Source organism: Mustelus asterias, unplaced genomic scaffold (genome assembly GCF_964213995.1).
Source record: "Mustelus asterias unplaced genomic scaffold, sMusAst1.hap1.1 HAP1_SCAFFOLD_116, whole genome shotgun sequence".
NCBI lineage: Eukaryota > Metazoa > Chordata > Chondrichthyes > Carcharhiniformes > Triakidae > Mustelus > Mustelus asterias.
In genome coordinates this window covers 934943-959657 of record NW_027590156.1, presented here as the reverse complement: position 1 = coordinate 959657, position 24715 = coordinate 934943, and the positions used below count along the sequence as shown (strand labels likewise).

The following is a 24715-nucleotide window of genomic DNA, read 5'->3' as shown; positions in this document are numbered from 1 at the left end:
GGGAGTACAGAATCAGGAAGGCAGTGTTGGGGTTGACCATGGCCGAGGCAGCTACATACAGCCACATATTCTGTTATAATTGAAGGACTGCAGATTGAATGTGAGGCATTATGGGACTGGACTATCTTGACCACATTCCTGTGACTGCTCAGTTTCTGCAATCACGGACCATTAAAGCTGCTTAGCAGGGCCCCAACAGAGGACCTGGTGAGAATATTTACTCAGAATAAGTTAGAATTAAACTTATTCCACGATCGGCTGGTGTTCAGCGGCTAAGATACCCGAATCTGCAAAAAGGGGGTCTGACCAATCAACAAATGGTGTTCGGTAGTTGGTTAAGAAGTTAAGAAGCATTCTGAGGCATTGCTTAACTTATCACCAATTTGTGATGAGAACTGTGAGGGACTTGTGACCCGTGAGTCAACGACGTGACGGTATAATCCAAGTAGCACTGGACTGAAAAGCAGACCTCTGAGAGTAGATTCTAATGGTTATAATCTTACCCAAGCATGGCCAGTGAAAAATCAGAGCTCGAGTGGATACCAGAAGGTTTCTTACCTGCCATTTGGAAACTAAGAACAAGAAGCTTAGCGATAAAATGATTAGAGAATAGAGCCAACGTTTTGATTCTGAATGACACTTCACAAGAGCTCTTATAAAGGGTCATCCAGACTCGAAACGTTGGCTCTATTCTCTCTCCACAGATACTGTCAGACCTGCTGAGATCTTGCAGCATTTTCTGTTTTTCTTTCAGATTCCAGCATCCGCAGTATTTTACTTTTATGATAAAATGATTTGGTCTGATTGGAATCCCCACGACCCTCCTGCAAAACAGAGGGAGTGGTGGCAAAAGGAGAAAAAAGATAAGGATGATAAAGTCTGGGTTCTGATTCTCCGAGCCCAGGTAGAATTGACAAAACGAGTGAACCAGTTTATAAAGAACAGAAATTCCCATCCCAAACAAGAACTGATCAAATTAAAATAATAAGGTTGAGGAATATAAAAAAAAACAAGAGATGAAGTTTAAAATGAAGTTTGTTTCGTTGTTGCGTAAGTTTTTTAAAATTATGTGAATGACGTAATTGTGTGCCAAGTTTTTTCTGCTCACTCCCCACCACTTTAGACTGTAGAGAAGTTAACCCTTTCAGCAGAGTTAATTTGTTTTTAAATCACCTGGGTGTGTCTATTTTATTTTATATTTGAGGATTTATGGGAACCAGTTAAATGAGGAAATTTTAAGCCTGGAGGAATTTGGAATAATTGTGAGAATTTTGTGTTGTCACCTCAACCCCAGATAAAGAACAAAGATTTTGCAGGTGGTAATGTGTTTGGAATGTGTTTGAAAAGACTCGATGTTGCTTATAAAATCAGGCCTTGGAAATTGGCTTAAAAAGGTTAAGTTATAATGAAGGATCTTGTATCTTATTTTAATCAAGGAGTTGTGAGCTTGTAGTGCTCTGTTGCTTTAAGAAGCTATAGCTGCGAGAGAGAATGCTGAGGATTCATTGTTTGAAATGAAATTGAGAACTTGTGTGTTTTGTTTGTTTTATGTGGATTTTGTAGATGTGTTTTATCATTGTTTTGGGCTCCATTTGTTAAGGTTTATCTTTCAAGGGAACTAACCTTATCTTGAGTCTTTAATTAAAGGCATTTCTGGAAGTTTAAAAACAGAACCACAAGAACACTTAAGGAATTCATTCTGGTTATTGTTGTTGTAAAGCACATGCTAAGTTTCTCTGTTTGTGTGTGGATGATATTTGTGGGTTGAATGCTTCAAGTTTTGAGGTTTTCCATCTGTGATTTAAATCAAACAGATTTAAATAAAGGACGTGTAATTACTAAAGCTTTTTTTTCACAAAAGTTGTGAACCTGGAGCCAGATTTACTGACTGGAGATATGATTCCAGGAGACTTTGCTAAACCTGTAAGAGTTTTAATCTGGATTCAAACTCACACATGTGAACATGAGAGAGTTTTAATTGTGATGGCTATTTAAAATTTGGGATATGTGAAGTGATTCTGACCACTTCTGTGTTCATAGAATCCCTCCAGTGCAGAAGGGGCCATCGGACCATCCAGTCTGCACCGACTCTCAACAGTGCATCTTACCCAGGCCCTCTCCCCTGCCTATCCTGTAATCTCAGTCAGTTTTAACAACACCAGGTTAAAGTCCAACAGGTTTATTTGGTAGCAAATCCTGTAATCTCACACATTTACCATGGCTAACCTATCTATCCTATACATCTTGGGACATTAAGAGGGAATTTAGCATTGCAAATCCACCTAACCTGCACATCTTTGGTTTGTGGGTGGAAACTGGAGCACCCGGAGGAAGCTCACACAGACACGGGGAGAATGTGAAAACTCCACACAGACACTCACCCAAGGCTGGAATTAAATCCAGGTCCCTAGCGCTGTGAGGCAGCAGTGATAACCACTGTGCCAACGTGCTACCTGATGCCACGTTAGCAGCACTGCTGCCTCACAAAAACAAAGATAACAATGGCTTTGGAATATGCCAGAATGAGACTGACAGAGAGTTTGACAGTGGAGACAGGAATCCCAGGACCAAATGATGTCCTGGGAGCTGTCGAAGAATGTGACGGAGATTACGAGCAGATCCTTGAAAGGTTTTCTAATGGTTCAGAAAGGAAACAGAGAGTTGGAAAAGTCCAGAATAAGTTGAACTGCAGTGCATATCTGTGTGCCTGATAGTTGAGAAAAAATACAGAGTTCAGGTAGATAAGCTGCAGAATGGAACTGATTGTCCAGGACAGACGTGCTCTCCTGCCAGCAATTAGTTACATTGGGAACAGGGGGCAGATGATAGGGTGAGTGGAGCTCAGAACAATCTACTGCTGTTCGGCCAAACTCTGGAACAAGATATTGATTTACAGTCAGAAAATATCAGATCAAGTGAAGAGTTCGAAGATGCCGTGGGGACTTTGAGGAAGTTAATTCAGCCACAAAGAGACACCTCCCTGAAGCAGACCTCTCCGTGTTCAGCTAAAATCAAACAACCTGAGACACAAATCAGTCACCAACGAGCAGATGTTGTTGTTTTCTCCAAAACCAGGACCACTGAAAGCACTCCTCCCTCTCCTCTGCCTCTCCTGTGTGATAAGGGAATGCCGGTGTGTGAGGGTAGCCATGACTTTTGCACCACTTACTCCAAGTTTGTTTGCCCAGTTGAAGGAATACTGTACATTTGAGTCATAATTGTTGAAGCAGGGCGTTGTTTGAAAGCATCATCGATTCGAAGAATTAGTTTGGAAAGGAAATAAAAATTGATTTAATTTGAACTGCCGTGTGTTTCTGTTTGAAATAAATTCAGACTGTACCACAATGTGAAAGGAATGTATTTGGGTTTGAAATTAAGTTGTTCAAGGTTAGAATTGTGAAGGCCAATTTGCTCCCAAAACACAAAGATCAGGCTGCAGTTTGGCAGCAAACCAGTTCCAACTTTCCAAAACATCTGAGTTAAAATTGTTGAGATTCGGTTAACAACATATTTCACAAAGTATTTCTTTCAACTTTAAGTAGCAAATATTGAAAATTGAAATTGGTGTTCAAAAAACGATAGAGAAAAGAGATGAAATTTGAGCAAAATAGAAGAAAATAACCCGAGAGAAGATTTTTAAAATTATGTAAATTGACACAATTGCCAAGTTTCCTCTCCCCACCTCTCCAGGTTCGACAGAAACGTAGACAGTTGATTTTTATAAATCTCCACACAGCCTTTGTTTTTTAATGTAACCTATGATTGGACACATTAACTCACTGGGATCCTGCCAGAGCCAGATGGATTGTTTGTGTTTTTTTAAACAGGTGATGATGGTTTCCAGCTCTGAGTGAAGTCAGCAGTTTTGAGAATGAAAGCAGAGAATAAAAGACTTTACAGGAAACCACCAAGCCTGCTTTTGATTATTGCAGTTGATAAATATCTGACATGAGTTGCTATTTCAAGCATTTGAACTGAAATTTACCTGATGTTTAAGGGAAAGAACAAAATTTATAATGCCTGGAATCAAACAGAAATGTTTGGTTTCAGTTTAAAGACATTATGAGAATATTTCATGATTTATTTGACTCTAAACATTCTCCAGAACTCCTGAAAGTGTAGTTTCAAGGAATCCATACATTTGGGTGTTTATGAACATTTGAGTGAAAGGAAATTCCAGATGAGATGAATGAGGTGGCAGTTTTCTCTTAGAGATATTTGTTTCTTTGTCCATGAACTATTTGAGAGAACTGAATTTGATAATCTAGTCACCATCTGAGGCATTATGATTGTACAGGAGGAAATAAGACACTGAGATGAAGAAGCCCTTCAACGCTGACTTTAGACTTTCTTCTGAAGATTCTGATAGATTTATTGAACGGTGCATCCTTTGTAAGACAGTGAAATCCAGGATGACGAAACTGAACAAAGAACAAAGAAAAGTACAGCACAGGAACAGGCCCTTCGGCCCCTCCAAGACTGCACCGACCATGCTACCCGACTTAACTAAAACCCTGTACCCTTCCCGGAACCATATCCCTCTATTCCCATCCTGTGCATGTATTTGTCAAGACGCCCCTTAAAAGTCACTATCGTATCTGCTTCCACTACCTCCCCCGGCAACGAGTTCCAGGCACCCACCATCCTCTGTAAAAAATCTGCCTCATACATCTCCTTTAAACCTTGCCCCTCGCACCTTAAACCTGTGCCCCCTAGTAATTGACTCTTCCACCCTGGGAAAAAGCTTCTGACGATCCACTCTGTCCATGCCTCTCATAATCTTGTAGACTTCTATCAGGTCGCCCCTCAACCTCCGTCGTTCCACTGAGAACAAACCAAGTTTCTCCAACCTCTCCTCATATCTGATGCCCTCCATACCAGGCAACATCCTGGTAAATCTTTTATTTACCCACTCCAAAGCCTCCACATCCTTCTGGTAGTGTGGCGACCAGAATTGAACACTATATTCCAAGTGCGGCCTAACTAAGGTTCTATAAAGCTGCAATATGACTTGCCAATTTTTAAACTCAATGCCCCAGCCGATGAAGGAAAGCATGCCATATGCCTTCTTGACTACCTTCTCCACCTGCATTGTCACTTTCAGTGACCTGTGAACGTGTACACCCAGATCCCTCTGCCTATCAATACTCTGAAGGGTTCTGCCATTTACTGTATATTTCCTATCTGTATTAGACCTTCCAAAAGGCATTACCTCACATTTGTCCGGATTAAACTCCATTTGCCACCTCTCCACCCAAGTCTCCAACCGATCTATATCCTGCTGTATCCTCTGAAACTGATTGGTAAAATACACAGCACATTCCAAAAAGACCTGATAAATGTTCCACAAATGCAATACAACGATTTGTGGGAGAGGGCAGAGAGATGCCAACAAGCAGGACAAAAGAACACTCTCTCGTTTAAAATAAAATGAGAGACAAGATTTAACAGGTGGGAAAATATGTGAAGATGGCTTATAAAGGTGAGACTCCAACAGAGGATTAAATAAGAAATTGGAACACCCATGTGAGATTGCAGAAGTGGTTTGTAAATTGTGAATGAATTAATATCTGAGAGTACATGGTGCAGCTGCACTGAAGAATGAAGGGCGGCACGGTGGCACAGTGGTGAGCACTGCTGCCTCACAGTGCCAAGGACCCGGGTTCAATTCCGGCCTCGGGTGACTGTCTGTGTGGAGTTTGCACATTCTCCCCATGTCTGCGTCAGTTTCCTCTGAGTGCTCCGGTTTCCTCCCTCAGTCCAAAGATGTGTGTGTTTGGTTGATTGGCCAGAGTAAATTGCCCCATAGTGTCAGGGGGACGAGCAGGTTAAATAAGTGGGTGTATGGGGATAGGGCCTGGATGGGATTGTGGTCGGTGCAGACTCGATGGGCCAAATGGCCTCCTTCTGCACTGTAATGATTCTATGATTCAAATGGGACTTTCTCAGCTGCTTGACTAACAGCGTGACATGAAATGGTTAATATGGCCTGAAGAGTAAGAAATCATTTTGAAATGATCAAGGCACTGACACAGACTCCAGAGAAACTGACTGGAAGAACAAATTAAGTGGAATTTTGGATTGGGACAAATGAAGGCGAGGGAGAAATAATAAATAAGAATAAATTACAAGATGGATACAGGTGAAGGGAGAGCTTGAGAATTTTTAATTCGATACAATTTATACAGCAATTATATGTTATCACTGCTTTTATATCCAATTACACTGCTTCAATTATATCTAAAAACGAGTTGTGAGAAGGAGATTGTAAAGGGAATGGAAGTTGGCTAACTTGGACTCGGCCAATGAGCAAAGAGAGAATGAATAGATTGAGTAAAAGGGGTGATCGATGTAACACCCCTGCATTAGCGTAAAATCACATGTTAGTCAAATGCTCCACATCAAGGTTCTAATATCAGCAAGGTTGTTTACTTGTTTGAGGAACAAACAGTTTCTAGATTACAGACAAGTCTTTGGGTGAAGTTTTAATAATAAACCTACATAGGCAAGATAGGAATTTTAGTTTCTATCTATCTTGCCTCGGTTAATGAAGAATGTTCTCTCCAAGGGGAGTGGGGTAGGACTGTGTATGGGTGGAAAGGGATGGGGAAGGTGGGGGTGGAAGGTGAGAGGAGGGTGGGGATGGAATGGGGAGGAGGGGGGGAAGGCTGGTGGGGGAGGAGTGGGGAAGGCTGGTGGGGGAGGAGTGGGGAAGGCTGGTGGGGGAGGGGTGGTCTGGGGAAGGGGTGATCGTGGGAAAGGGGGACAGGGTAAAGACAGGAGGGAGATGGTGGGAGGGATGGACGGGGAAGGGACGGGGAAATCGGGAAGTGAGACGGGGTGAGGGGGACATCGGGAAGTGAGAGGGGGTGAAGGGGACAGGGAGGTGGGAAGATGGAGAGGGGGGGAAGTGATATGGGGTGAGGTGAACAGGGAGGTGGGAAGGTGGAGAGGGGGGGTGAGGAAAGGGCATGTTGGGATGGGCATATGTCCATTTCAGGAATAAGTCCCAGGAGTTTGGAGACTAAATCTTTCCACCTGAAGGGAGCAAACTGTTTTGCGAAGAGGACCTCTCAATCCAATCCAGTGATTCCCCACATGTACTTTGTGTCAGGGTGGGGTCACGGCGCCCCCTCCCTCCCTCCCGTCACCCTACTCTCCTCCTCCCTCCCTCCCCTCCTCCCCCCCTCCCCGCTCCTCCTCCCCTCCCCGCTCCTCCTCCCCCCTCCCCTCCCCCACCTCCCTTCCCCCACCTCCCCTCCAATCCCCAACCCCCTTCCCTCCCCACCCCCCTCTCCCGGTTTCCTCCCCTCCCCACCTCCCCTCCGGCATCCCCTCCCCTCCCCCCTCCCCTTCCCTCCCTCCCCTCCGACATCCCCTCCCCCTCCTCCCCTCTCCCCCCATCTCTACTACTACCTCTGGCAGCTTGTTCCAGAGACTCACCACCCTCTGTGTGAAAAAATTGCCCCTCTGACCCCTTTTGTATCTCTCCCCTCTCTCCTTAAACCTATGCCCTCTAGTTTTAGACTCCCCTACCTTTGGAAAAGATGTTGACTATCTAGCTGATCCATGCCCCTCATTATTTTATAGACCTCTATAAGATCACCCCTCAGTCTCCTGCGCTCCAGGGAAAAAAAGTCCCAGTCTATCCAGCCTCTCCTTATAACTCAAACCATCAAGTTCTGGTAGCATCCTAAGTAAATCTTTTCTGCACTTTTTCTAGTTTAATAATATCCTTTCTATAATAGGATGACCAGAACTGTACACAGTATTCCAAGCATGGCCTTATCAATGCTTTTTACAACTTCAGTAAGACGTCCCAACTCCTGTATTCAATGTTCTGACCCATGGTGCTCTCCGCAGTAAACACAGAGGAGAAGTATTCATTAAAAATCTCACCCATCTCCTGTGGCTCCACACACAGATGGCCATACTGATTTTTAAGGGGATCTATTCTCTTTCTCGCCACCCTTTTACTCTTAATATAGCTACAGAACCTCTTGGAATTTTCTTTAATCTTCCCTGCCAGATCCATATCATATCCTCTTTTTGTCCTCCTGATTTCCCTCTTCAGTATTTTCTGACACTTTTTATAGTCAGAGTGATTCACTTGTCCCCGATTGCCTAAACCCAATGTATGCTTCCTTCTTTTACCCGACCAGAGCCTCAATGTCCCTTGTCTGCCAGAGATCCCTAAATTTACCATTCTTTCCCTTCATCTTAACAGGAATATACTGCCCCTGGACTCTTGATATCACACTTTTAAAACCTCCTATTTGCCAGTCATTCCTTTGCCTTCAAACAAACTCACCTAATCAACATCTGCTCGATCCTGCCTAATGTCCACAAAAGTGGCCCTGCTCCAGTTTAGAGCCTTGACCTGTGGACCTGTCCTATCTTTTTCCAGAACTATTTTGAAACTATTGGTGCTTCCAATAGTGCTCCCTGACTGACACTTCAGTCACTTGCTCGACCTCATTTCTTTACTGTCTAATAGAAAGTGAGTCCAGGAATTGATAATGAAAAATAAGGAGCTGGGAGATGAATGGAACAAGTATTTTGCCTCGGTGTTCACAATAGAGGATACAGTTAAAACTCAGAAACAGCTGTAAATCAGAATAGTAATTAATTAATAATAATGAATAATAAAGTACAGTGTAGGAGGAGGCCATTCAGCCCATCGAGCCTGCACCGTCAACAATCCCATCCAGGCCCAATCCACATATTTACCTGTTAAGCCCCCTGATACCAAGTGGCAATTTATCGTGGCCAATCCGTCTAACCAGCACATCTTTGGACTGTGGAAGGAAACCGGAACACCCGGAGGAAACCCACACAGACGCGGGGAGAATGTAGAAACTCTGCACAGACAGCGACCCGAGGCTGGAATTGAACCCGGGTCCCTGGCGCTGTTAGGCAGCTGCACGAACCACTGTGCCACCGGGACACATGTCAGTGTCATCGCCCAACTCCAGCCCAGTCTCAGCTCATCTGGAACCCTCACCCATTCCATTGTGACGTCACACCCTCACCCATTCCATTGTGACGTCAGGGCTTCACTCTCCGATCACAATCCCTGCCGGCCTCCCACATGCAGCCTCAATGGCGGCAGTCAGCCCGGGTCTAACACTACAAGCTGCCGCTCCATTTGGTACAAAGGGAGGGACCGGGAAGTTCATTTCCGGGGTTTGGGTTTGAACAACATGTTTACAAAGTCTCTCCACCCACCCGCCACATTTATCATTCCCCGCGCGCCGCCCTCTACCTCGTATTGTTCTCGCTTCCGAGTTAAAACCGTCCGTCCGTCGCCATTACCCGCACTGCGCATGCTTCAGGTCCCGCTCGTCATTCACTCCGATTGGTTGGAGGACCAGTCGCTCCCGCTCGGTCCTCCAGACCCGCCCCTCATCCACTCAGAGTGGTTGGAGGACCAGCCACTCCCGCTCGGTCCTCCAGCCCCGCCCCCTATTCCTATTGGTCCGGAGCTGCCGTCAATCAGTCCCCGGGCATTGTGATGTGGAGCATGCGCAGTGTCATTGCTGTCCTTGGCGCTTGTTTGTCCCGGAGAAGCGGAGTCAGCGTTAGGCGGTGGCTGGGAGGATTTGGAAACACTTTGTGGATCCGCAAACCCTTCAGAATCATTGTCAGCTCCCTGGTTTGCAGCTGCGGGGCTTCTCCCTCCCTCCTTCCCGGGAACAGGCCCAGGTTAACGGCCCCATCCTGGCTCAGCCACTGGAGGATGGTTCACATCAGAGGATGGGGGAGGGGGACAATAAATAACAGGTTACACTTTGGCCTCAAATCAATGAGGACTCTGATCTCTGGGAAGGAAGGAAACCCTGGGAGGTGGGCGGGGAGGATTCACAAACACTCGCTGGAGGCCCCAACACCCCCAGTAAAAAGCTGCAGCTCCCGGGTTTGCAGCTTTTTCCCGGGAGGGAGTTGGGAAAGTTTTGTGGAGACAATTCCCGGCTGGTTCAGTTCGTGGTTCCTGGAGCTCAGAAACCCTGAGTTAGAATCCTGAACCCCACACTGGGTGGTTGTTTTATTAAATACTTTTTATTTATTAATCATTAAAATATTAATTTGATTTGAAAAATCATTTTATAGCATTTGTGAAAATGCCCATTGAAATAGCAATTCTCCCAAAGTATTTCATAGAATCCCTACAGTGCTGAAGGAGGTATTCGGCCCATCGAGTCTGCACCGACAACAATCCCACCTAAGCCCTTTTCCCAAAACCCCACATATGTAACCTGCGAATCCCTCGAACCTACTCATCCCAGGACACTAAGGGGCAATTTAGCATAGCCAATGCACCTAACTGGCATATCTTTGGACGATGGGAGGAAACCGGAGCATCTGGAGACAACCCACGCAGACATGGGGAGAACGGGCAGACTCCACACGGACAGTGACCCAAGTTGGGAATCGAACCCAGGTCCCTGGAGCTGTGAGGCAGCAGTGCTAACCACTGTGCTGTCTACATTGCTGATGAGAATTTTAATTTACTGACTTAGGAATTAATTCTTGGGAATAGTCATTCTGAAAATGACCATTAAAATGTGTTTAATTTACCCCACTTTGCCAGATTTCAGTTTGCATTTCAAAATTGAATTGAGAATGTCTGAGAGCAAATGGTAAAATGAGGTTTGAGACACCAGCTGCAATTATTTTCTGTGACTGATGATACCTTTGTGCCTGTGCAGGAGGTAATTCCGCTGCTGTTGTGGCACAAATAAAATGGAGCTTTTCCAAGGAACAGGCCGATGTTAATGGTCATCGTGGTGTTTCATTGGTGAGCAGAGCACGTGTGCCCATTGTGGTAACAACAGAGTCAGTGGGGCTGCACGTCCCCTGACTTGGAAGGAAAATAATTGACTCCTTGATTGTACTCTCAATCTGCACATGGTCTGGAGGATTGAATCTAGCTGGAGGGAGAGGGAGCTGGGCTCAGAGTGGAGTTGGGGCAATGAGTTTGATTTCAGCTCAGGGACAAGAGAGAGTGTGTGGGATGGGGATTACAGCTCAAGATAAATGAGACAGAGAAATGTTTCGTGGAAACTGAAATTGTCTGTTCTGAAGCAGTTTTTTAAAACACTGTGCAGGGAACTAGAAGAGGAAGAGTCACAGACAGGAAACTCAAACTAAACTTCACATCAAAGTCTGACAGAGCCATTCGATTCATCATGACCTGAATATGATTGCTTTTGACAGTGGAGGGATAAATCGTTCCCTGTTTTGTCAGTGGAAGAAAATTTCAAAATTCAATGTGACAGAAAAAGAACTGAGACACACACATACACCCAAGTGAGAGTGCTCCAGTGAACTGACTGCGGATAGAGCTTTAACCAGTTACATAGCCTGAAAAACATCACACCATGGTCTGTATGTGGATGAGGCTTCAACTAATCATCCAACCTGGAGAGACAGAAGGACACCAACACCATGGACAAACCGTGGAAATGTGAGGATTGTGGTAAAGGATTCAATTATCCATCCCGGTTGGAAACCCATCGACACGGTCACATTGGGGCTGGGAAAATGGAGAAACCATGGAAATGTGATGATTGTGATAAAGGATTCAATTATCTGTACTTGCTGGAAAACCATAGACACAGTCACACTGGAGAGAGGCCATCTGTTCTTGGATAAATCCGGATGGGATTTATCCAAGGATTCTCTGGGAGGCAAGAGAAGTGATTGCAGAGCCTCTGGCTCTGATCTTCAGGTTGTCGTTGGCCTCTGGTATAGTACCAGAAGATTGGAGGTTAGCGAATGTTGTCCCATTGTTTAAGAAGGGGAACAGAGACTTCCCCGGGAATTATAGACCGGTGAGTCTCACTTCTGTTGTCGGCAAGATGTTGGAAAAAATTATAAGGGATAGGATTTATAGTTATTTGGAGAGTAATGAATTGATAGGTGATAGTCAGCATGGTTTTGTGGCAGGTAGGTCGTGCCTTACTAACCTTATTGAGTTTTTTGAGAAAGTGACCAAGGAGGTGGATGGGGGCAAGGCAGTGGACGTGGTATATATGGATTTTAGTAAGGCGTTTGATAAGGTTCACCATGGTAGGCTTCTGCAGAAAATGCAGATGTATGGGATTGGGGGTGATCTAGGAAATTGGATCAGGAATTGGCTAGCGGATAGGAAACAGAGGGTGGTGGTTGATAGTAAATATTCATCATGGAGTGCGGTTACAAGTGGTGTACCTCAGGGATCTGTTTTGGGGCCACTGCTGTTTGTAATATTTATTAATGATCTGGATGAGGGTATAGTTGGGTGGATTAGCAAATTTGCTGATGACACCAAAGTCGGTGGTGTGGTAGACAGTGAGGAAGGGTGTCGTAGTTTGCAGGAAGACTTAGACAGGTTGCAAAGTTGGGCCGAGAGGTGGCGGATGGAGTTTAATGCGGAGAAGTGTGAGGTAATTCACTTTGGTAGGAATAACAGATGTGTTGAGTATAGGGCTAACGGGAGGACTTTGAATAGTGTGGAGGAGCAGAGGGATCTAGGTGTATGTGTGCATAGATCCCTGAAAGTTGGGAATCAAGTCGATAAGGTTGTTAAGAAGGCATATGGTGTCTTGGCGTTTATTGGTAGGGGGATTGAATTTAGGAGTCGTAGCGTTATGTTGCAACTGTACACAACTCTGGTGCGGCCGCACTTGGAGTACTGTGTGCAGTTCTGGTCCCCACATTACAGGAAGGATGTGGAGGCTTTGGAGAGGGTGCAGAGGAGGTTTACCAGGATGTTGCCTGGTATGGAGGGGAGATCCTATGAGGAGAGGCTGAGGGATTTGGGATTGTTTTCGCTGGAAAGGCGGCGGCTAAGAGGGGATCTTATTGAAACATATAAGATGATTAGAGGTTTAGATAGGGTGGATAGTGATAGCCTTTTTCCTCTGATGGAGAAATCCAGCACGAGGGGGCATGGCTTTAAATTGAGGGGGGGTAGTTATAGAACCAATGTCAGGGGTAGGTTCTTTACCCAGAGGGTGGTGAGGGATTGGAATGCCCTGCCAGCATCAGTAGTAAATGCGCCTAGTTTGGGGGCGTTTAAGAGATCCGTAGATAGGTTCATGGACGAAAAGAAATTGGTTTAGGTTGGAGGGTCACAGTTTTTTTTTTTTTAACTGGTCGGTGCAACATCGTGGGCCGAAGGGCCTGTTCTGCGCTGTAATGTTCTATGTTCTATGTTCTATGTTCTGTGTTTGGGAAAGGATTCACTATCTCATCCCACCTGCTGTTACACCAGCAAATTCACACTGAGGAGAGGCCGTTCAGCTGCTCCACCTGTGGAAAGGGGTTCTCATGTTCATCCAACCTCAGTGCACATCAGCGAGTTCACACTGGGGAGAGATTGTTCACCTGCTCCTTGTGTGGGAAGGATTTTTCTGGGCCATCCAGTCTTTGGACACAACAGCGAATTCACACAGGATATATATAATATATATAAATGATTTGGAGGAAAATGTAACTGGATTGATAGGTAAGTTTGCGGACGACACAAAGGTTGGTGGATTTGCGGATAGCGATGAGGACCATCAGAGGATACAGCAGGATATAGACCAGTTGGAGACTTGGGTGGAGAGATGGAGTTTAATCCCGGACAAATGTGAGGTAATGCAGTTTGGAAGGTCTAATACAGATAGGAAATATACAGTAAATGGCAGAACCTTTAACAATATTGATAGGCAAAGGGACCTGGGTGTACAGGAGCACAGATTACTGAAAGTGGCAATGCAGGTGGAGAAGGTCGTCAAGAAGGTATATGGCATGCTTACCTTCATCGGCTGGGGCATTGAGTTTAAAAATTGGCAAGTCATGTTGCAGCTTTATAGAACCTTAGTTAGGCCGCACGTGGAATATCGTGTTCAATTCTGGTCGCCACACTACCAGAAGGATGTGGAGGCTTTGGAGAGGGTCCAGAAAAGATTTACCAGGATGTTGCCTGGTATGGGGGGCATTAGCTATGAGGAGAGGTTGGGAAACTTGGTTTGTTCTCACTTGAGCGATGGAGGTTGAGGGGAGACCTGATAGAAGTCGACAAGATATGAGAGGCATGGAAAGAGTGGATAGTCAGAAACTTTTTCCCAAGGTGGAAGAGTCAATTACTGGGGGGAATAGGTTTAAGGTGCGAGGGGTAAAGTTTAAAAGAGATGTACGAGGCAGATGTTTTACACAGAGAGTGGTGGGTGCCTGGTATTCATTGCCGGGGGAGGTAGTGGAAGCAGATACGGTCTTGACTTTTAAGCGGCGTCTTGACAAGTACATGAATCAGATGAGAATAGAGGGATATGGTCCCTGGAAGGGTAGTGGGTTTTAGTTAAGTCGGGCAGTATGGTTGGTGCAGGCTTGGAGTGCCGAAGGGCCTGTTCCTGTGCTGCAATTTTCTTTGTTCTTAGTACACCAGGCCAATTTATCTTTCTAGGGGTGTGTGTCTGAAAGGTATGCAACTGGAAAACATTTTCCATTCACCTTCTGCATTGCTACAGTATAAATAGATGTTGTTCTCACTCTGCCAGCAGGGCTGTGGGATTAATTGGACAGATCTTAAAGACAGCCCGACTGGGCAGGATGTGCCAAGTGGTTTCCATCTGTGATGTATCGTTCCATAAAACAGAATATTCAGCATCAGGAGAAAGAAAGTGAAAGAAACGAGTCTCTGTGGGACTTACCCAACCAGCATGAGCACCTTCAGGAGAGCAGAGAGAGAAGAGGAATCCAGTGGGAAAAGTTTTAAAAACTCGGGGTATTCCCACAGGAGAGCACTGGTTTAAATCAATTTTAGAAATAGAGAATGGCAGCGCACAAATTCCGAGGAATGCATTTTTAAAAATTAATTGATCTTAATTGCACAAGATAATATTCTATTATTGTCTTTGATTGACAATGACGCCTTTAATTCCCAGGTGCCCCTGCGGGTGTGAAAGTGTCCTATTCATTCCACAGGAGCCTATTGCGCAGGCGCAGTGCTATATCTGGAGCGTGCGCAGTGTCACTTTGCCCGGAGCCCTATGAGTGCGGGAGCGGCTTTTTTCAGAGGGTGAGTCAGTGGGGCTGCGGGAGAAATGGAGCCGGGAGTCGGGGTAGGGAGGGAGCTATGGCTTCACAAACACCCGCTGTAGGCCGCACGGCCCGAATAAGACCCTGCAGGTCCCGGGTTTACAGCTCCCAGGCTTTTATCCCGGGAACAGGCCCCGGTTATCGGCCGCCATCTTGTTTCAGCGGAGACGGAGCGCATGCGCTGCTGTCGGTGGCGGGTCACAATGGGCGTGGTTTCAGGGGCTGGTTCAGAACCTCTGTCTTCAGAGGGACAATAGAATCATAGAAACCCTACAGCACAGAAAGAGGCCATGCGGCCCATCGAGTCTGCACCGACCACAATCCCACCCAGGCCCTACCCCCATATCCCGACATATTTTACCCGCTAATCCCTCTAATCTATGCATCCCAGGACACTAAAGGGCAATTTTTTTTAGCATAGCCAATCAACCTAACCCGCACATCTTTGGACTGTGGGAGGAAACTGGAGCACCCGGAGGAAACCCTCGCAGAGAGGGGCGGGTCGGGATGGCGACCTCCTTGTGAACCTGCTCCTGGGCCTGGCAAAGCGCGCCATTTATCGGTCCAGGCAGCAGGCGATCGAGGGGGCCGTCCACCCTGACTGTCTGCCCCTCTACTGCGGCTATGTTCGCGGCCAGGTGTCCCTGGAGAGGGAACATGCGATGTCCATGGGTGCGCTTGACGCCTTCCGCCCCCGTTGGGCACTGCAGGGGTTGGGGTGTGTTATCGACCCTAATATTCACATTATGATTTGATGTTTTTAAGTTTCCTTTGTACTTTGATTTTTGTTCGGGCTGTTCCCCCTCCTTTTGGGGAGCTGCCCCTTTTACTTTGTCCTGATTTAACTTGAGTTTGTTTATTTGGTTTGACCTTAATAAAGGCCAACATCTGTGAGTAAAACACTTTTTCTTTTCTCCCCATTCCATTTCTTTTCTCATTCTGGGGGAAATTGGGGACTTGCAGCAACTGAAGGGAATGAAGTGAATCCAGTCGGTATGTTCCACACATTGTTAGTCCAGTCAGATAGACATATATCTGTCTGGCAGCCTGCATGGAGATTTCCAGCTCTGTGTGTCCAGGACAGGAAGCAGTGAGCATGGATCTGTCAATCAGCCTCAATCAGAGGGTGAATATTAGATACAGCAGAGTGAGAATGGAGGGAGAGTGTGTGGGATGGAGATTTACAGCTCTTAGGGAATGAGAGAGGAAATAATGTTCCATAGAAACTAGAATTGTCTGTTCTGAATTTCTATCCTGTACTGACAGTAATAACCTTTGTAAACTCCTTTTACAGGATATCAGAAGTTGAGGATTTTACAGACAGAAATCTCAAACCAAACATCACATCAACATCTGACAGAGTCACTCAATTCATCGGGACCTGAATATCTTCAGTCTTTGAATCCAGAAGGAGAAATGTTTCTCTGTTCTATCGGCTTCAGCAGTCTTTAAACATCAGTGTGACTGGAACAGGACTGACACACACACACACACACACACACACACACACACACACACACACACACACACAAAATCAACTGAGATTTTCCCATGCAGTGACTGTGGAAAGAGCCTCCCAGTTACAGAGCCTGGAAAAATATTGCACCATCACAGCAGGGCACCATAATATTGTTCTGTGTGAGACTTCAACTGATGGTCAAACCTGGAGCAACACAAGGACACCTGCACCATGGAGAAACCGTGGAAATGTGGGGACTGTGGGAAGGGTTGCAAAACCCCCTCTGAGCTGCAAATTCATCGACGTATTCACACTGGAGAGAAGCCGTACACCTGTTCTGTGTGTGGGAAGGGATTCACTCGGTTATATCATCTGCAGCGACATCGACTGGTTCACACTGGAGAAAGAGCATTCATCTGCTTTGAGTGTGGGAACGGATTCGCTCATTTACCCGATCTGCAGAGACACCAGCGCGTTCACACTGGAGAGAGACCATTCATCTGCTTGGTGTGTGGGAAAGGATTTATGCAGTTATCCAATCTGTCAAAACACAAAGTCACTCACAGCAATGAGAGACCCTTTAAATGCTCTGACTGTGGAAGTGGTTTCAAAAGCTCTCGGGAACTGATGATCCACCAGCGGATTCACACTGGGGAGAGACCGTTCAGCTGCTCTCACTGCACAAAGACATTTAGAACATCATCCCACCTGCGGGAGCACCAGCGAATTCACACCAGGGAGAGACCGTTCACCTGCTCTGTGTGTGGGAAGGCATTCACTCATTCATCCAGCCTGCTGAGTCACAATCTCACTCACGCCCAGGAGAGACCCTTTAAATGCTCTGACTGTGGCAGTGGTTTCAAAAGTTCTCGGGATCTGGTTATCCACCAGCGCATTCACACTGAGGAGAGACCGTTCAGCTGCTCTCACTGCACAAAGAGATTTAGAACATCATCCAACCTGCAGGAACACCAGCGAGTTCACACTGGGGAGAGACCGTTCACCTGCTGTTTGTGTGGGAAGGGATTCACTCAGTCATCCAGCCTGCGGAGACACCAACGAGTTCACGAATGATGACAGGGGTTGGATGCTGCTATTAATCACATCCAGGACTGAACCATGTTCATTCTGACAGTTGGTGAAGTGGGAGGGTCGGAGGGTTTCTTTCTGCTGGACTGGCCGGTCTCACAATTTTGCTTCCAGTGGGCTGATGCTCTTTGAGCCTGGGAGAGCACATTTCCACTGAAATGATCCACAAAAGCTGATGAAGGACATTTATTTATCCTGGATAGTAAATAGTGTTTTTCCTACCACTACAGGTAGATCTGAAATAAATACAGAAAGGACTGCAAAAATGCATTAGGTCTGGCAACATTTATGGAGAAAGAAACAGAGTTAATATTTCACACTACTGGATTGGGAATCAATCTAGTAAATCTCCTCTGAACTGCTTCCATGGTATTTATAAAATGGGACAGCACGGCAGCACAGTGGTTAGCATTGCTGCCTCACAATGCCAGGGACCCGGGTTCAATTCCAGCCCGGGTCACTGTCTGTGTGGAGTTTGCACATTCTCCCCGTGTCTGCGTGGGTTTCCTCCGGGTGCTCCGGTTTCCTCCCACAGTCCAAAGATGTGTGGGTTAGGTTGATTTGGCTGTGCTAAATTGACCTTTAGTGTCAGGCGGACTGGCTGGACTAAATGCATGTGGTTATGGGAATAGGGCCTGGATGGGATGGTGTTTGGTACAGACTCGATGGACAGAACGGCCTCTGTCTGTACTGTCGGGATTCTACAATCCTTTGTTTAATAGGAGACAAAAACTGTACCCAGTGTTCAAGATGCAGTTTCAGCAACGCCCTGTATAACTGAAGCATAATGTCTTTACTTCAATGTTTAATTTCTCTTGTAAGACCATAAGACATAGGAGCGGAAGTAAGGCCATTCGGCCCATCGAGTCCACTCCACCATTCAATCATGGTTGATTTCAACTCCATTTACCCGCGCTCTCCCCATAGCCCTTAATTCCTCGAGAAATCAAGAATTTATCAATTTCTGTCTTGAAGACGCTCAAAGTCTCGGCCTCCACAGCCCTCTGTGGCAATGAATTCCACAGACCTACCACTCTCTGGCTGAAGAAATTTCTCCTCATCTCTGTTCTAAAGTGACTCCCTTTTATTCTAAGGCTGTGCCCCCGCGTCCTAGTCTCCCCTGCTAATGGAAACAACTTCCCTACGTCCATCCTATCTAAGCCGTTCATTATCTTGTAAGTTTCTATTAGATCTCCCCTCAACCTCCTAAACTCCAATGAATATAATCCCACGATCCTCAGACGTTCATCGTATGTCAGGCCTACCATTCCTGGGATCATCCGTGTGAATTTCCGCTGGACCCGCTCCAGTGCCAGTATGTCCTTCCTGAGGTGTGGGGCCCAAAATTGCTCACAGTACTCCAAATGGGGCCTAACCAGTGTTTTATAAAGCCTCAGAAGTACATCCCTGCTTGTAATAAAGGATTGCATTCCATATGTAAGAATTTTGATTTGTTTGAACTAAGATTTATGGGGTTCTCTTGTTTACAACAACCTCCCGAATCATAACTCACCCAGGTTCCAGTGACTTAACCATATGGCAAGAAAGAACACTTTAAATGGTGAATTCAGAAAGTTTATTCACCATTAAAAATGTAACAAGTCAGAAAGATAAAAAAGCAAAGTATCGATCAACAGTAAAGGAGAAAGCTTAACTTTAACTTCTCTCCATCCCTCTCAGACCAGGACATGAAGTGGTGGCTCTGAAAACACGGATAACTTGTAAAATCAACAGCTCCCAACACCTCTCTGTAGGACACAAAGAACAAAGAACAATACAGCACAGGAACAGGCCCTTCGGCCCTCCAAGCCCATGCTGCTCCCTGGTCCAAACTAGACCATTCTTTTGTATCCCTCCATTCCCACTCCGTTCATATGGCTATCTAGATAAGTCTTAAACGTTCCCAGTGTGTCCGCCTCCACCACCTTGCCTGGCAGCGCATTCCAGGCCCCCACCACCCTCTGTGTAAAATATGTCCTTCTGGTATCCGTGTTAAACCTCCCCTCCTTCACCTTGAACCTATGACCCCTCGTGAACGACCTGCGGAAAAGCTTCCCACCGTTCACCCTATCTATGCCTTTCATAATTTTATACACCTCTATTAAGTCTCCCCTCATCCTCCATCTTTCCAGGGAGAACAACCCCAGTTTACCCAATCTCTCCTCTTAACTAAGCCCCTCCATACCAGGCAACATCCTGGTAAACCTCCTCTGTACTCTCTCCAAAGCCTCCACATCCTTCTGGTAGTGTGGCGACCAGAACTGGACGCAGTATTCCAAATGCGGCCGAACCAACGTTCTATACATCTGCAACATCAGACCCCAACTTTTATACTCTATGCCCCGTCCTATAAAGGCAAGCATGCCATATGCCTTCTTCACCACCTTCTCCACCTGTGACGTTACCTTCAAGGATCTGTGGACTTGCACACCCAGGTCCCTCTGCGTATCTACAACCTTTATGGTTCTGCCATTTATCGTATAGCTCCTCCCTACATTATTTCTACCAAAATGCATCACTTCGCATTCATCAGGATTGAACTCCATCTGCCATTTCTTTGCCCAAATTTCCAGCCTATCTATATCCTTCTGTAGCTTCTGACAATGCTCCTCACTATCTGCAAGTCCTGCCAATTTTGTGTCGTCCGCAAACTTACTGATCACCCCAGTTACACCTTCTTCCAGATCGTTTATATAAATCACAAACAGCAGAGGTCCCAATACAGAGCCCTGCGGAACACCACTAGTCACAGGCCTCCAGCCGGAAAAAGACCCTTCCACTACCACCCTCTGTCTTCTGTGACCAAGCCAGTTCTCCACCCATCTAGCCACCTCCCCCTTTATCCCATGAGATCCAAGCTTTTTCACCAGCCTACCATGAGGGACTTTGTCAAATGCTTTACTAAAGTCCATATAGACGATATCCACGGCCCTTCCCTCGTCAACCATTCTGGTCACTTCTTCATAAAACTCCACCAGATTAGTGAGGCATGACCTCCCTCTCACAAAACCATGCTGACTATCGTTAATGAGTTTATTCCTTTCTAAATGCGCATACATCTTATCTCTAAGAATCTTCAACAACTTCCCCACCACGGACGTCAAGCTCACCGGCCTATAATTACCCGGGTTATCCTTCCTACCCTTCTTAAATAACGGGACCACATTAGCTATCCTCCAATCCTCTGGGACCTCAACTGTGTCCAGTGACGAGACAAAGATTTGCGTCAGAGGCCCAGCGATTTCATCACAGTGGTTAGCACTGCTGCCTCACAGCACCAGAGACCCGGGTTTGAGTTCCGCCTGGGTCACCGTCTGTACAGAGTCTGCATATTCTCCCCCTGTCTGTGTGGGTTTTCTCCCACAGACCGAAGGACTTGTTGGTTAGGTACATTGAGCATGCTAAATTCTCCCTCAGTTTACCCGAACAGGCGCCAGGGTGTGGTGACTGGGGGATTTTCAGACTAACTTCATTGCAGTGTGAATGTGTGACACCAATAAATAAACTTAAAAAAACCTTGAACTTTTAAAAACTTTTGCCAGATTGGTTTCTTGAATCCCCTTTTTTATACTTTCAAAATGTAGAAAGCCCAGCTCAGCCAATTGTTGGGAATTAGCCAATTGGTCTATAACTTGTCAATAATGAAACTGGTTTGGTTTTTAGCTAGTTGCGCACATTGTCTGAAATTTAAAACTATTCTTTCTCTCAACCGGTATCTCTTAGCTTGGGGTAGCCTGAGCGTCGACCAATAATTGGTTAACATCAGTCATTCAATGTTGAGACATCTTGAACAGGAGCCAATTCATTCCCTCCAGTCAATGTTAACAATGTTTTAAAGTTTATTTATCAGTGTCACAAGTAGGCTGACATTAACACTGCAATGAAGTTACTGGGAAAATCCCCCGAGTCGCAACACTCTGGCATCTGTTCGGTTACACTGAGGGAGAATTTAGCATAGCCAATCCACCTAACCAGCACGTCTTTTGGACTGTGGGAACAAAAAGGAGCACCGGAGGAAACCCACGCAGACACGGGGCGAACGTACAGACTCCGCACAGTCACCCAAGCCGGGAATCGAACCCAGGTCCCTGGCGCTGTGAGGCAGCAGTGCTAATCACTGTGGCACCGCGCCATGCTAACAAGTCTTGTTATCTGTTTTTTTAGTCTGTTGTCCTCCAGAAGGAAACATCATATAATCCCCACAACATTTTTACCATTCTTAATGTTTATAATTCTAAACATTATAAACTTTTGTGTTCAAATTTACATTTCCAGCCTAACATCTGTATTAATGAATCATTTATTCTTTAATTGTCTCTCAATTCAGGCTGTCCATTTAACTAATCTCCTGCTTTACAATTGTGGGAACTTCAGTCCACAGATAAGGTCGTCAAATGCATTGTTAAAAGCAGGATGTTCTTTATATAAATAAATATCAAAGTTTAAAAATCATTGGCAAACAAAAGGAAACAGGAGCATTGGAACCAGCCTGGACTTGCAGACTGAAACCCCGCCCAAAGCCCGCACGTGCTCAGAAGGGAGAAAGGTTGAGAAGAACACTCTGTAACACTTCTCCCCTTAAATTTCAATCCCCCATCAGGACAGAAATACAACAAAGTAATGTCTTTAACGATACGGAAGTCTGTCAGGAGCTTTGTGGTTGCATTGCGACCTGTACAATACCACTGGTAAATCTTGTAATGGTGTTTCTGGAATGGGAGGTGAAGAGGTAGTTTGAGAATCTGTACATGAACATTCCTCTTCCACTCCCACAGCAGAGTCAACTGGCAAAGCTGGAACCATTTCCTGGTGAACATCCACAGCAGCATGACCCTCTGCCATGTTCTCAGTAACGGTTGTGGACTCTGAAACTGTTCCTGACTCGGGGTCACACCACAAGTGAATATGGTCTTGGTGGCTATGCTTACAATTTCCACATTTAACTGGTTCCCATGAATCCTCAAATATAAAGCAAAATAGACATAAGTTTCCAGGCGTTTTAAAAACAAATGAACTGTCTGCTGAATTGGCTAAGGTAGACTGGGAGAGCAGGCTGGCAGGTAGGATAGCTGAGGAACAGTGGAGGATTTTTAAGGAGATCCTTTCCAGTTCTCAGCAAAAATATATTCCAGCAAAAAACAAGGATTGTAAGAAAAGGGAGAACCAGCCGTGGATAACGAAGGAAATAAAGGAGAGTATTAAAATAAAAACAGCTGCGTACAGAGTGGCCAAAAATAGTGGAGAAACAAGTGATTGGGAAAAATTTAAGAAACAACAAAGAGAGACGAAGAAAGCGATAAAGAAAGGAAGGATAGACTATGAAGCGAGGCTAGCAATTAATATAAAAAATGACAGTAAAAGTTTTTATAAATATATAAAAAGGAATAGAGTGACTAGAGTGAATGTTGGACCCTTGGAGGACGAGAGGGGGGAGTTAATAGTGGGAAATGAGGATATGGCTGAGTCTTTAAATAAGTTTTTTGTGTCGGTCTTCACGGTGGAGGACACAAATAGTTTGCCAAATATTAACGATAGAGGGTTGGCAGCAGGAGAAATACTTAATACAATTAATGTTACCAGAGAGGCAGTGCTGGGTAGACTAATGGGACTGAAGGTGGACAAGTCCCCGGGTCCGGATGGAATGCATCCCAGGGTATTGAAAGAAATGTCAGAGGTAATAGTGGATGCGTTAGTGATTATTTATCAAAACTCGTTGCATTCTGGGGTAGTGCCGGTTGATTGGAAAATGGCTAATGTTACGCCGCTGTTTAAAAAAGGAAGGAGACAAAAGGCGGGTAACTATAGGCCGGTCAGCTTAACGTCTGTAGTAGGGAAAATGCTGGAATCCATTATTAAAGAGGAGATAGCAGGGCATCTGGATAGAAATGGTTCGATCAATCAGACGCAGCATGGATTCATGAGGGGAAAGTCGTGCTTGACGAACATGTTGGATTTTTATGAAGATGTGACTAGGGCGGTTGATGGAGGAGAACCGGTGGATGCGGTGTTTTTGGATTTCCAAAAGGCGTTTGATAAGGTGCCCCATAAAAGGCTGCTGAAGAAGATTAGGGCACACGGAGTTGGGAGTAGTGTGTTAAAGTGGATTGGGGACTGGCTATCCGACAGGAAGCAAAGAGTCGGAATAAATGGGTGTTTTTCCGGTTGGAGGAAGGTAACTAGTGGCGTGCCGCAGGGATCGGTACTCGGGCCGCAACTATTTACCATTTATATAGATGATCTGGAGGAGGGGACAGAGTGTAGGGTAACGAAGTTTGCAGACGACACAAAGATAAGTGGAAAAGTGAATCGTGTGGAGGACGGAGAAGATCTGCAGAGAGATTTGGACAGGCTGAGTGAGTGGGCGAGGATATGGCAAATGGAGTATAACATTGATAAATGTGAGGTTATACACTTTGGAGGAAATAATAACAAATGGGATTACTATCTCAATGGAAACAAATTAAAACATGCTACCGTGCAAAGGGACCTGGGGGTCCTTGTGCACGAGACACAAAAGCCCAGTCTGCAGGTACAACAGGTGATCAAGAAGGCAAATGGGATGTTGGCCTATATCGCGAGGGGGATAGAATATAAAAGCAGGGATGTCTTGATGCACCTGTACAGGGCATTGGTGAGGCCGCAGCTGGAATACTGTGTGCAGTATTGGTCCCCTTATATGAGGAAGGATATATTGGCATTGGAGGGAGTGCAGAGGAGGTTCACCAGGTTGATACCGGAGATGAGGGGTTTGGATTATGAGGAGAGGCTGAGGAGATTGGGTTTGTACTCGTTGGAGTTTAGAAGGGTGAGGGGGGATCTTATGGAGACTTATAAGGTAATGCGGGGGCTGGATAGGGTGGAGGCGGAGAGATTCTTTCCACTTAGTAAGGAAGTTAAAACTAGAGGACACAGCCTCAAAATAAAGGGGGGTCGGTTTAAGACAGAGTTGAGGAGGAACTTCTTCTCCCAGAGGGTGGTGAATCTCTGGAATTCTCTGCCCACTGAGGTGGTGGAGGCTACCTCGCTGAATATGTTTAAAGTGCGGATGGATGGATTCCTGATCGGTAAGGGAATTAAGGGTTATGGGGATCAGGCGGG

At 45.6% G+C, this 24715-nt stretch overlaps 1 protein-coding gene across 2 annotated transcripts in view; it reads left to right on the top strand.

Moving 5' to 3' along the window:
- The window catches only part of LOC144484595 (uncharacterized), a 185593-nt gene that overhangs the window by 97059 nt on the left and 63819 nt on the right, over positions 1 to 24715 (top strand). The window lies entirely within an intron of this gene.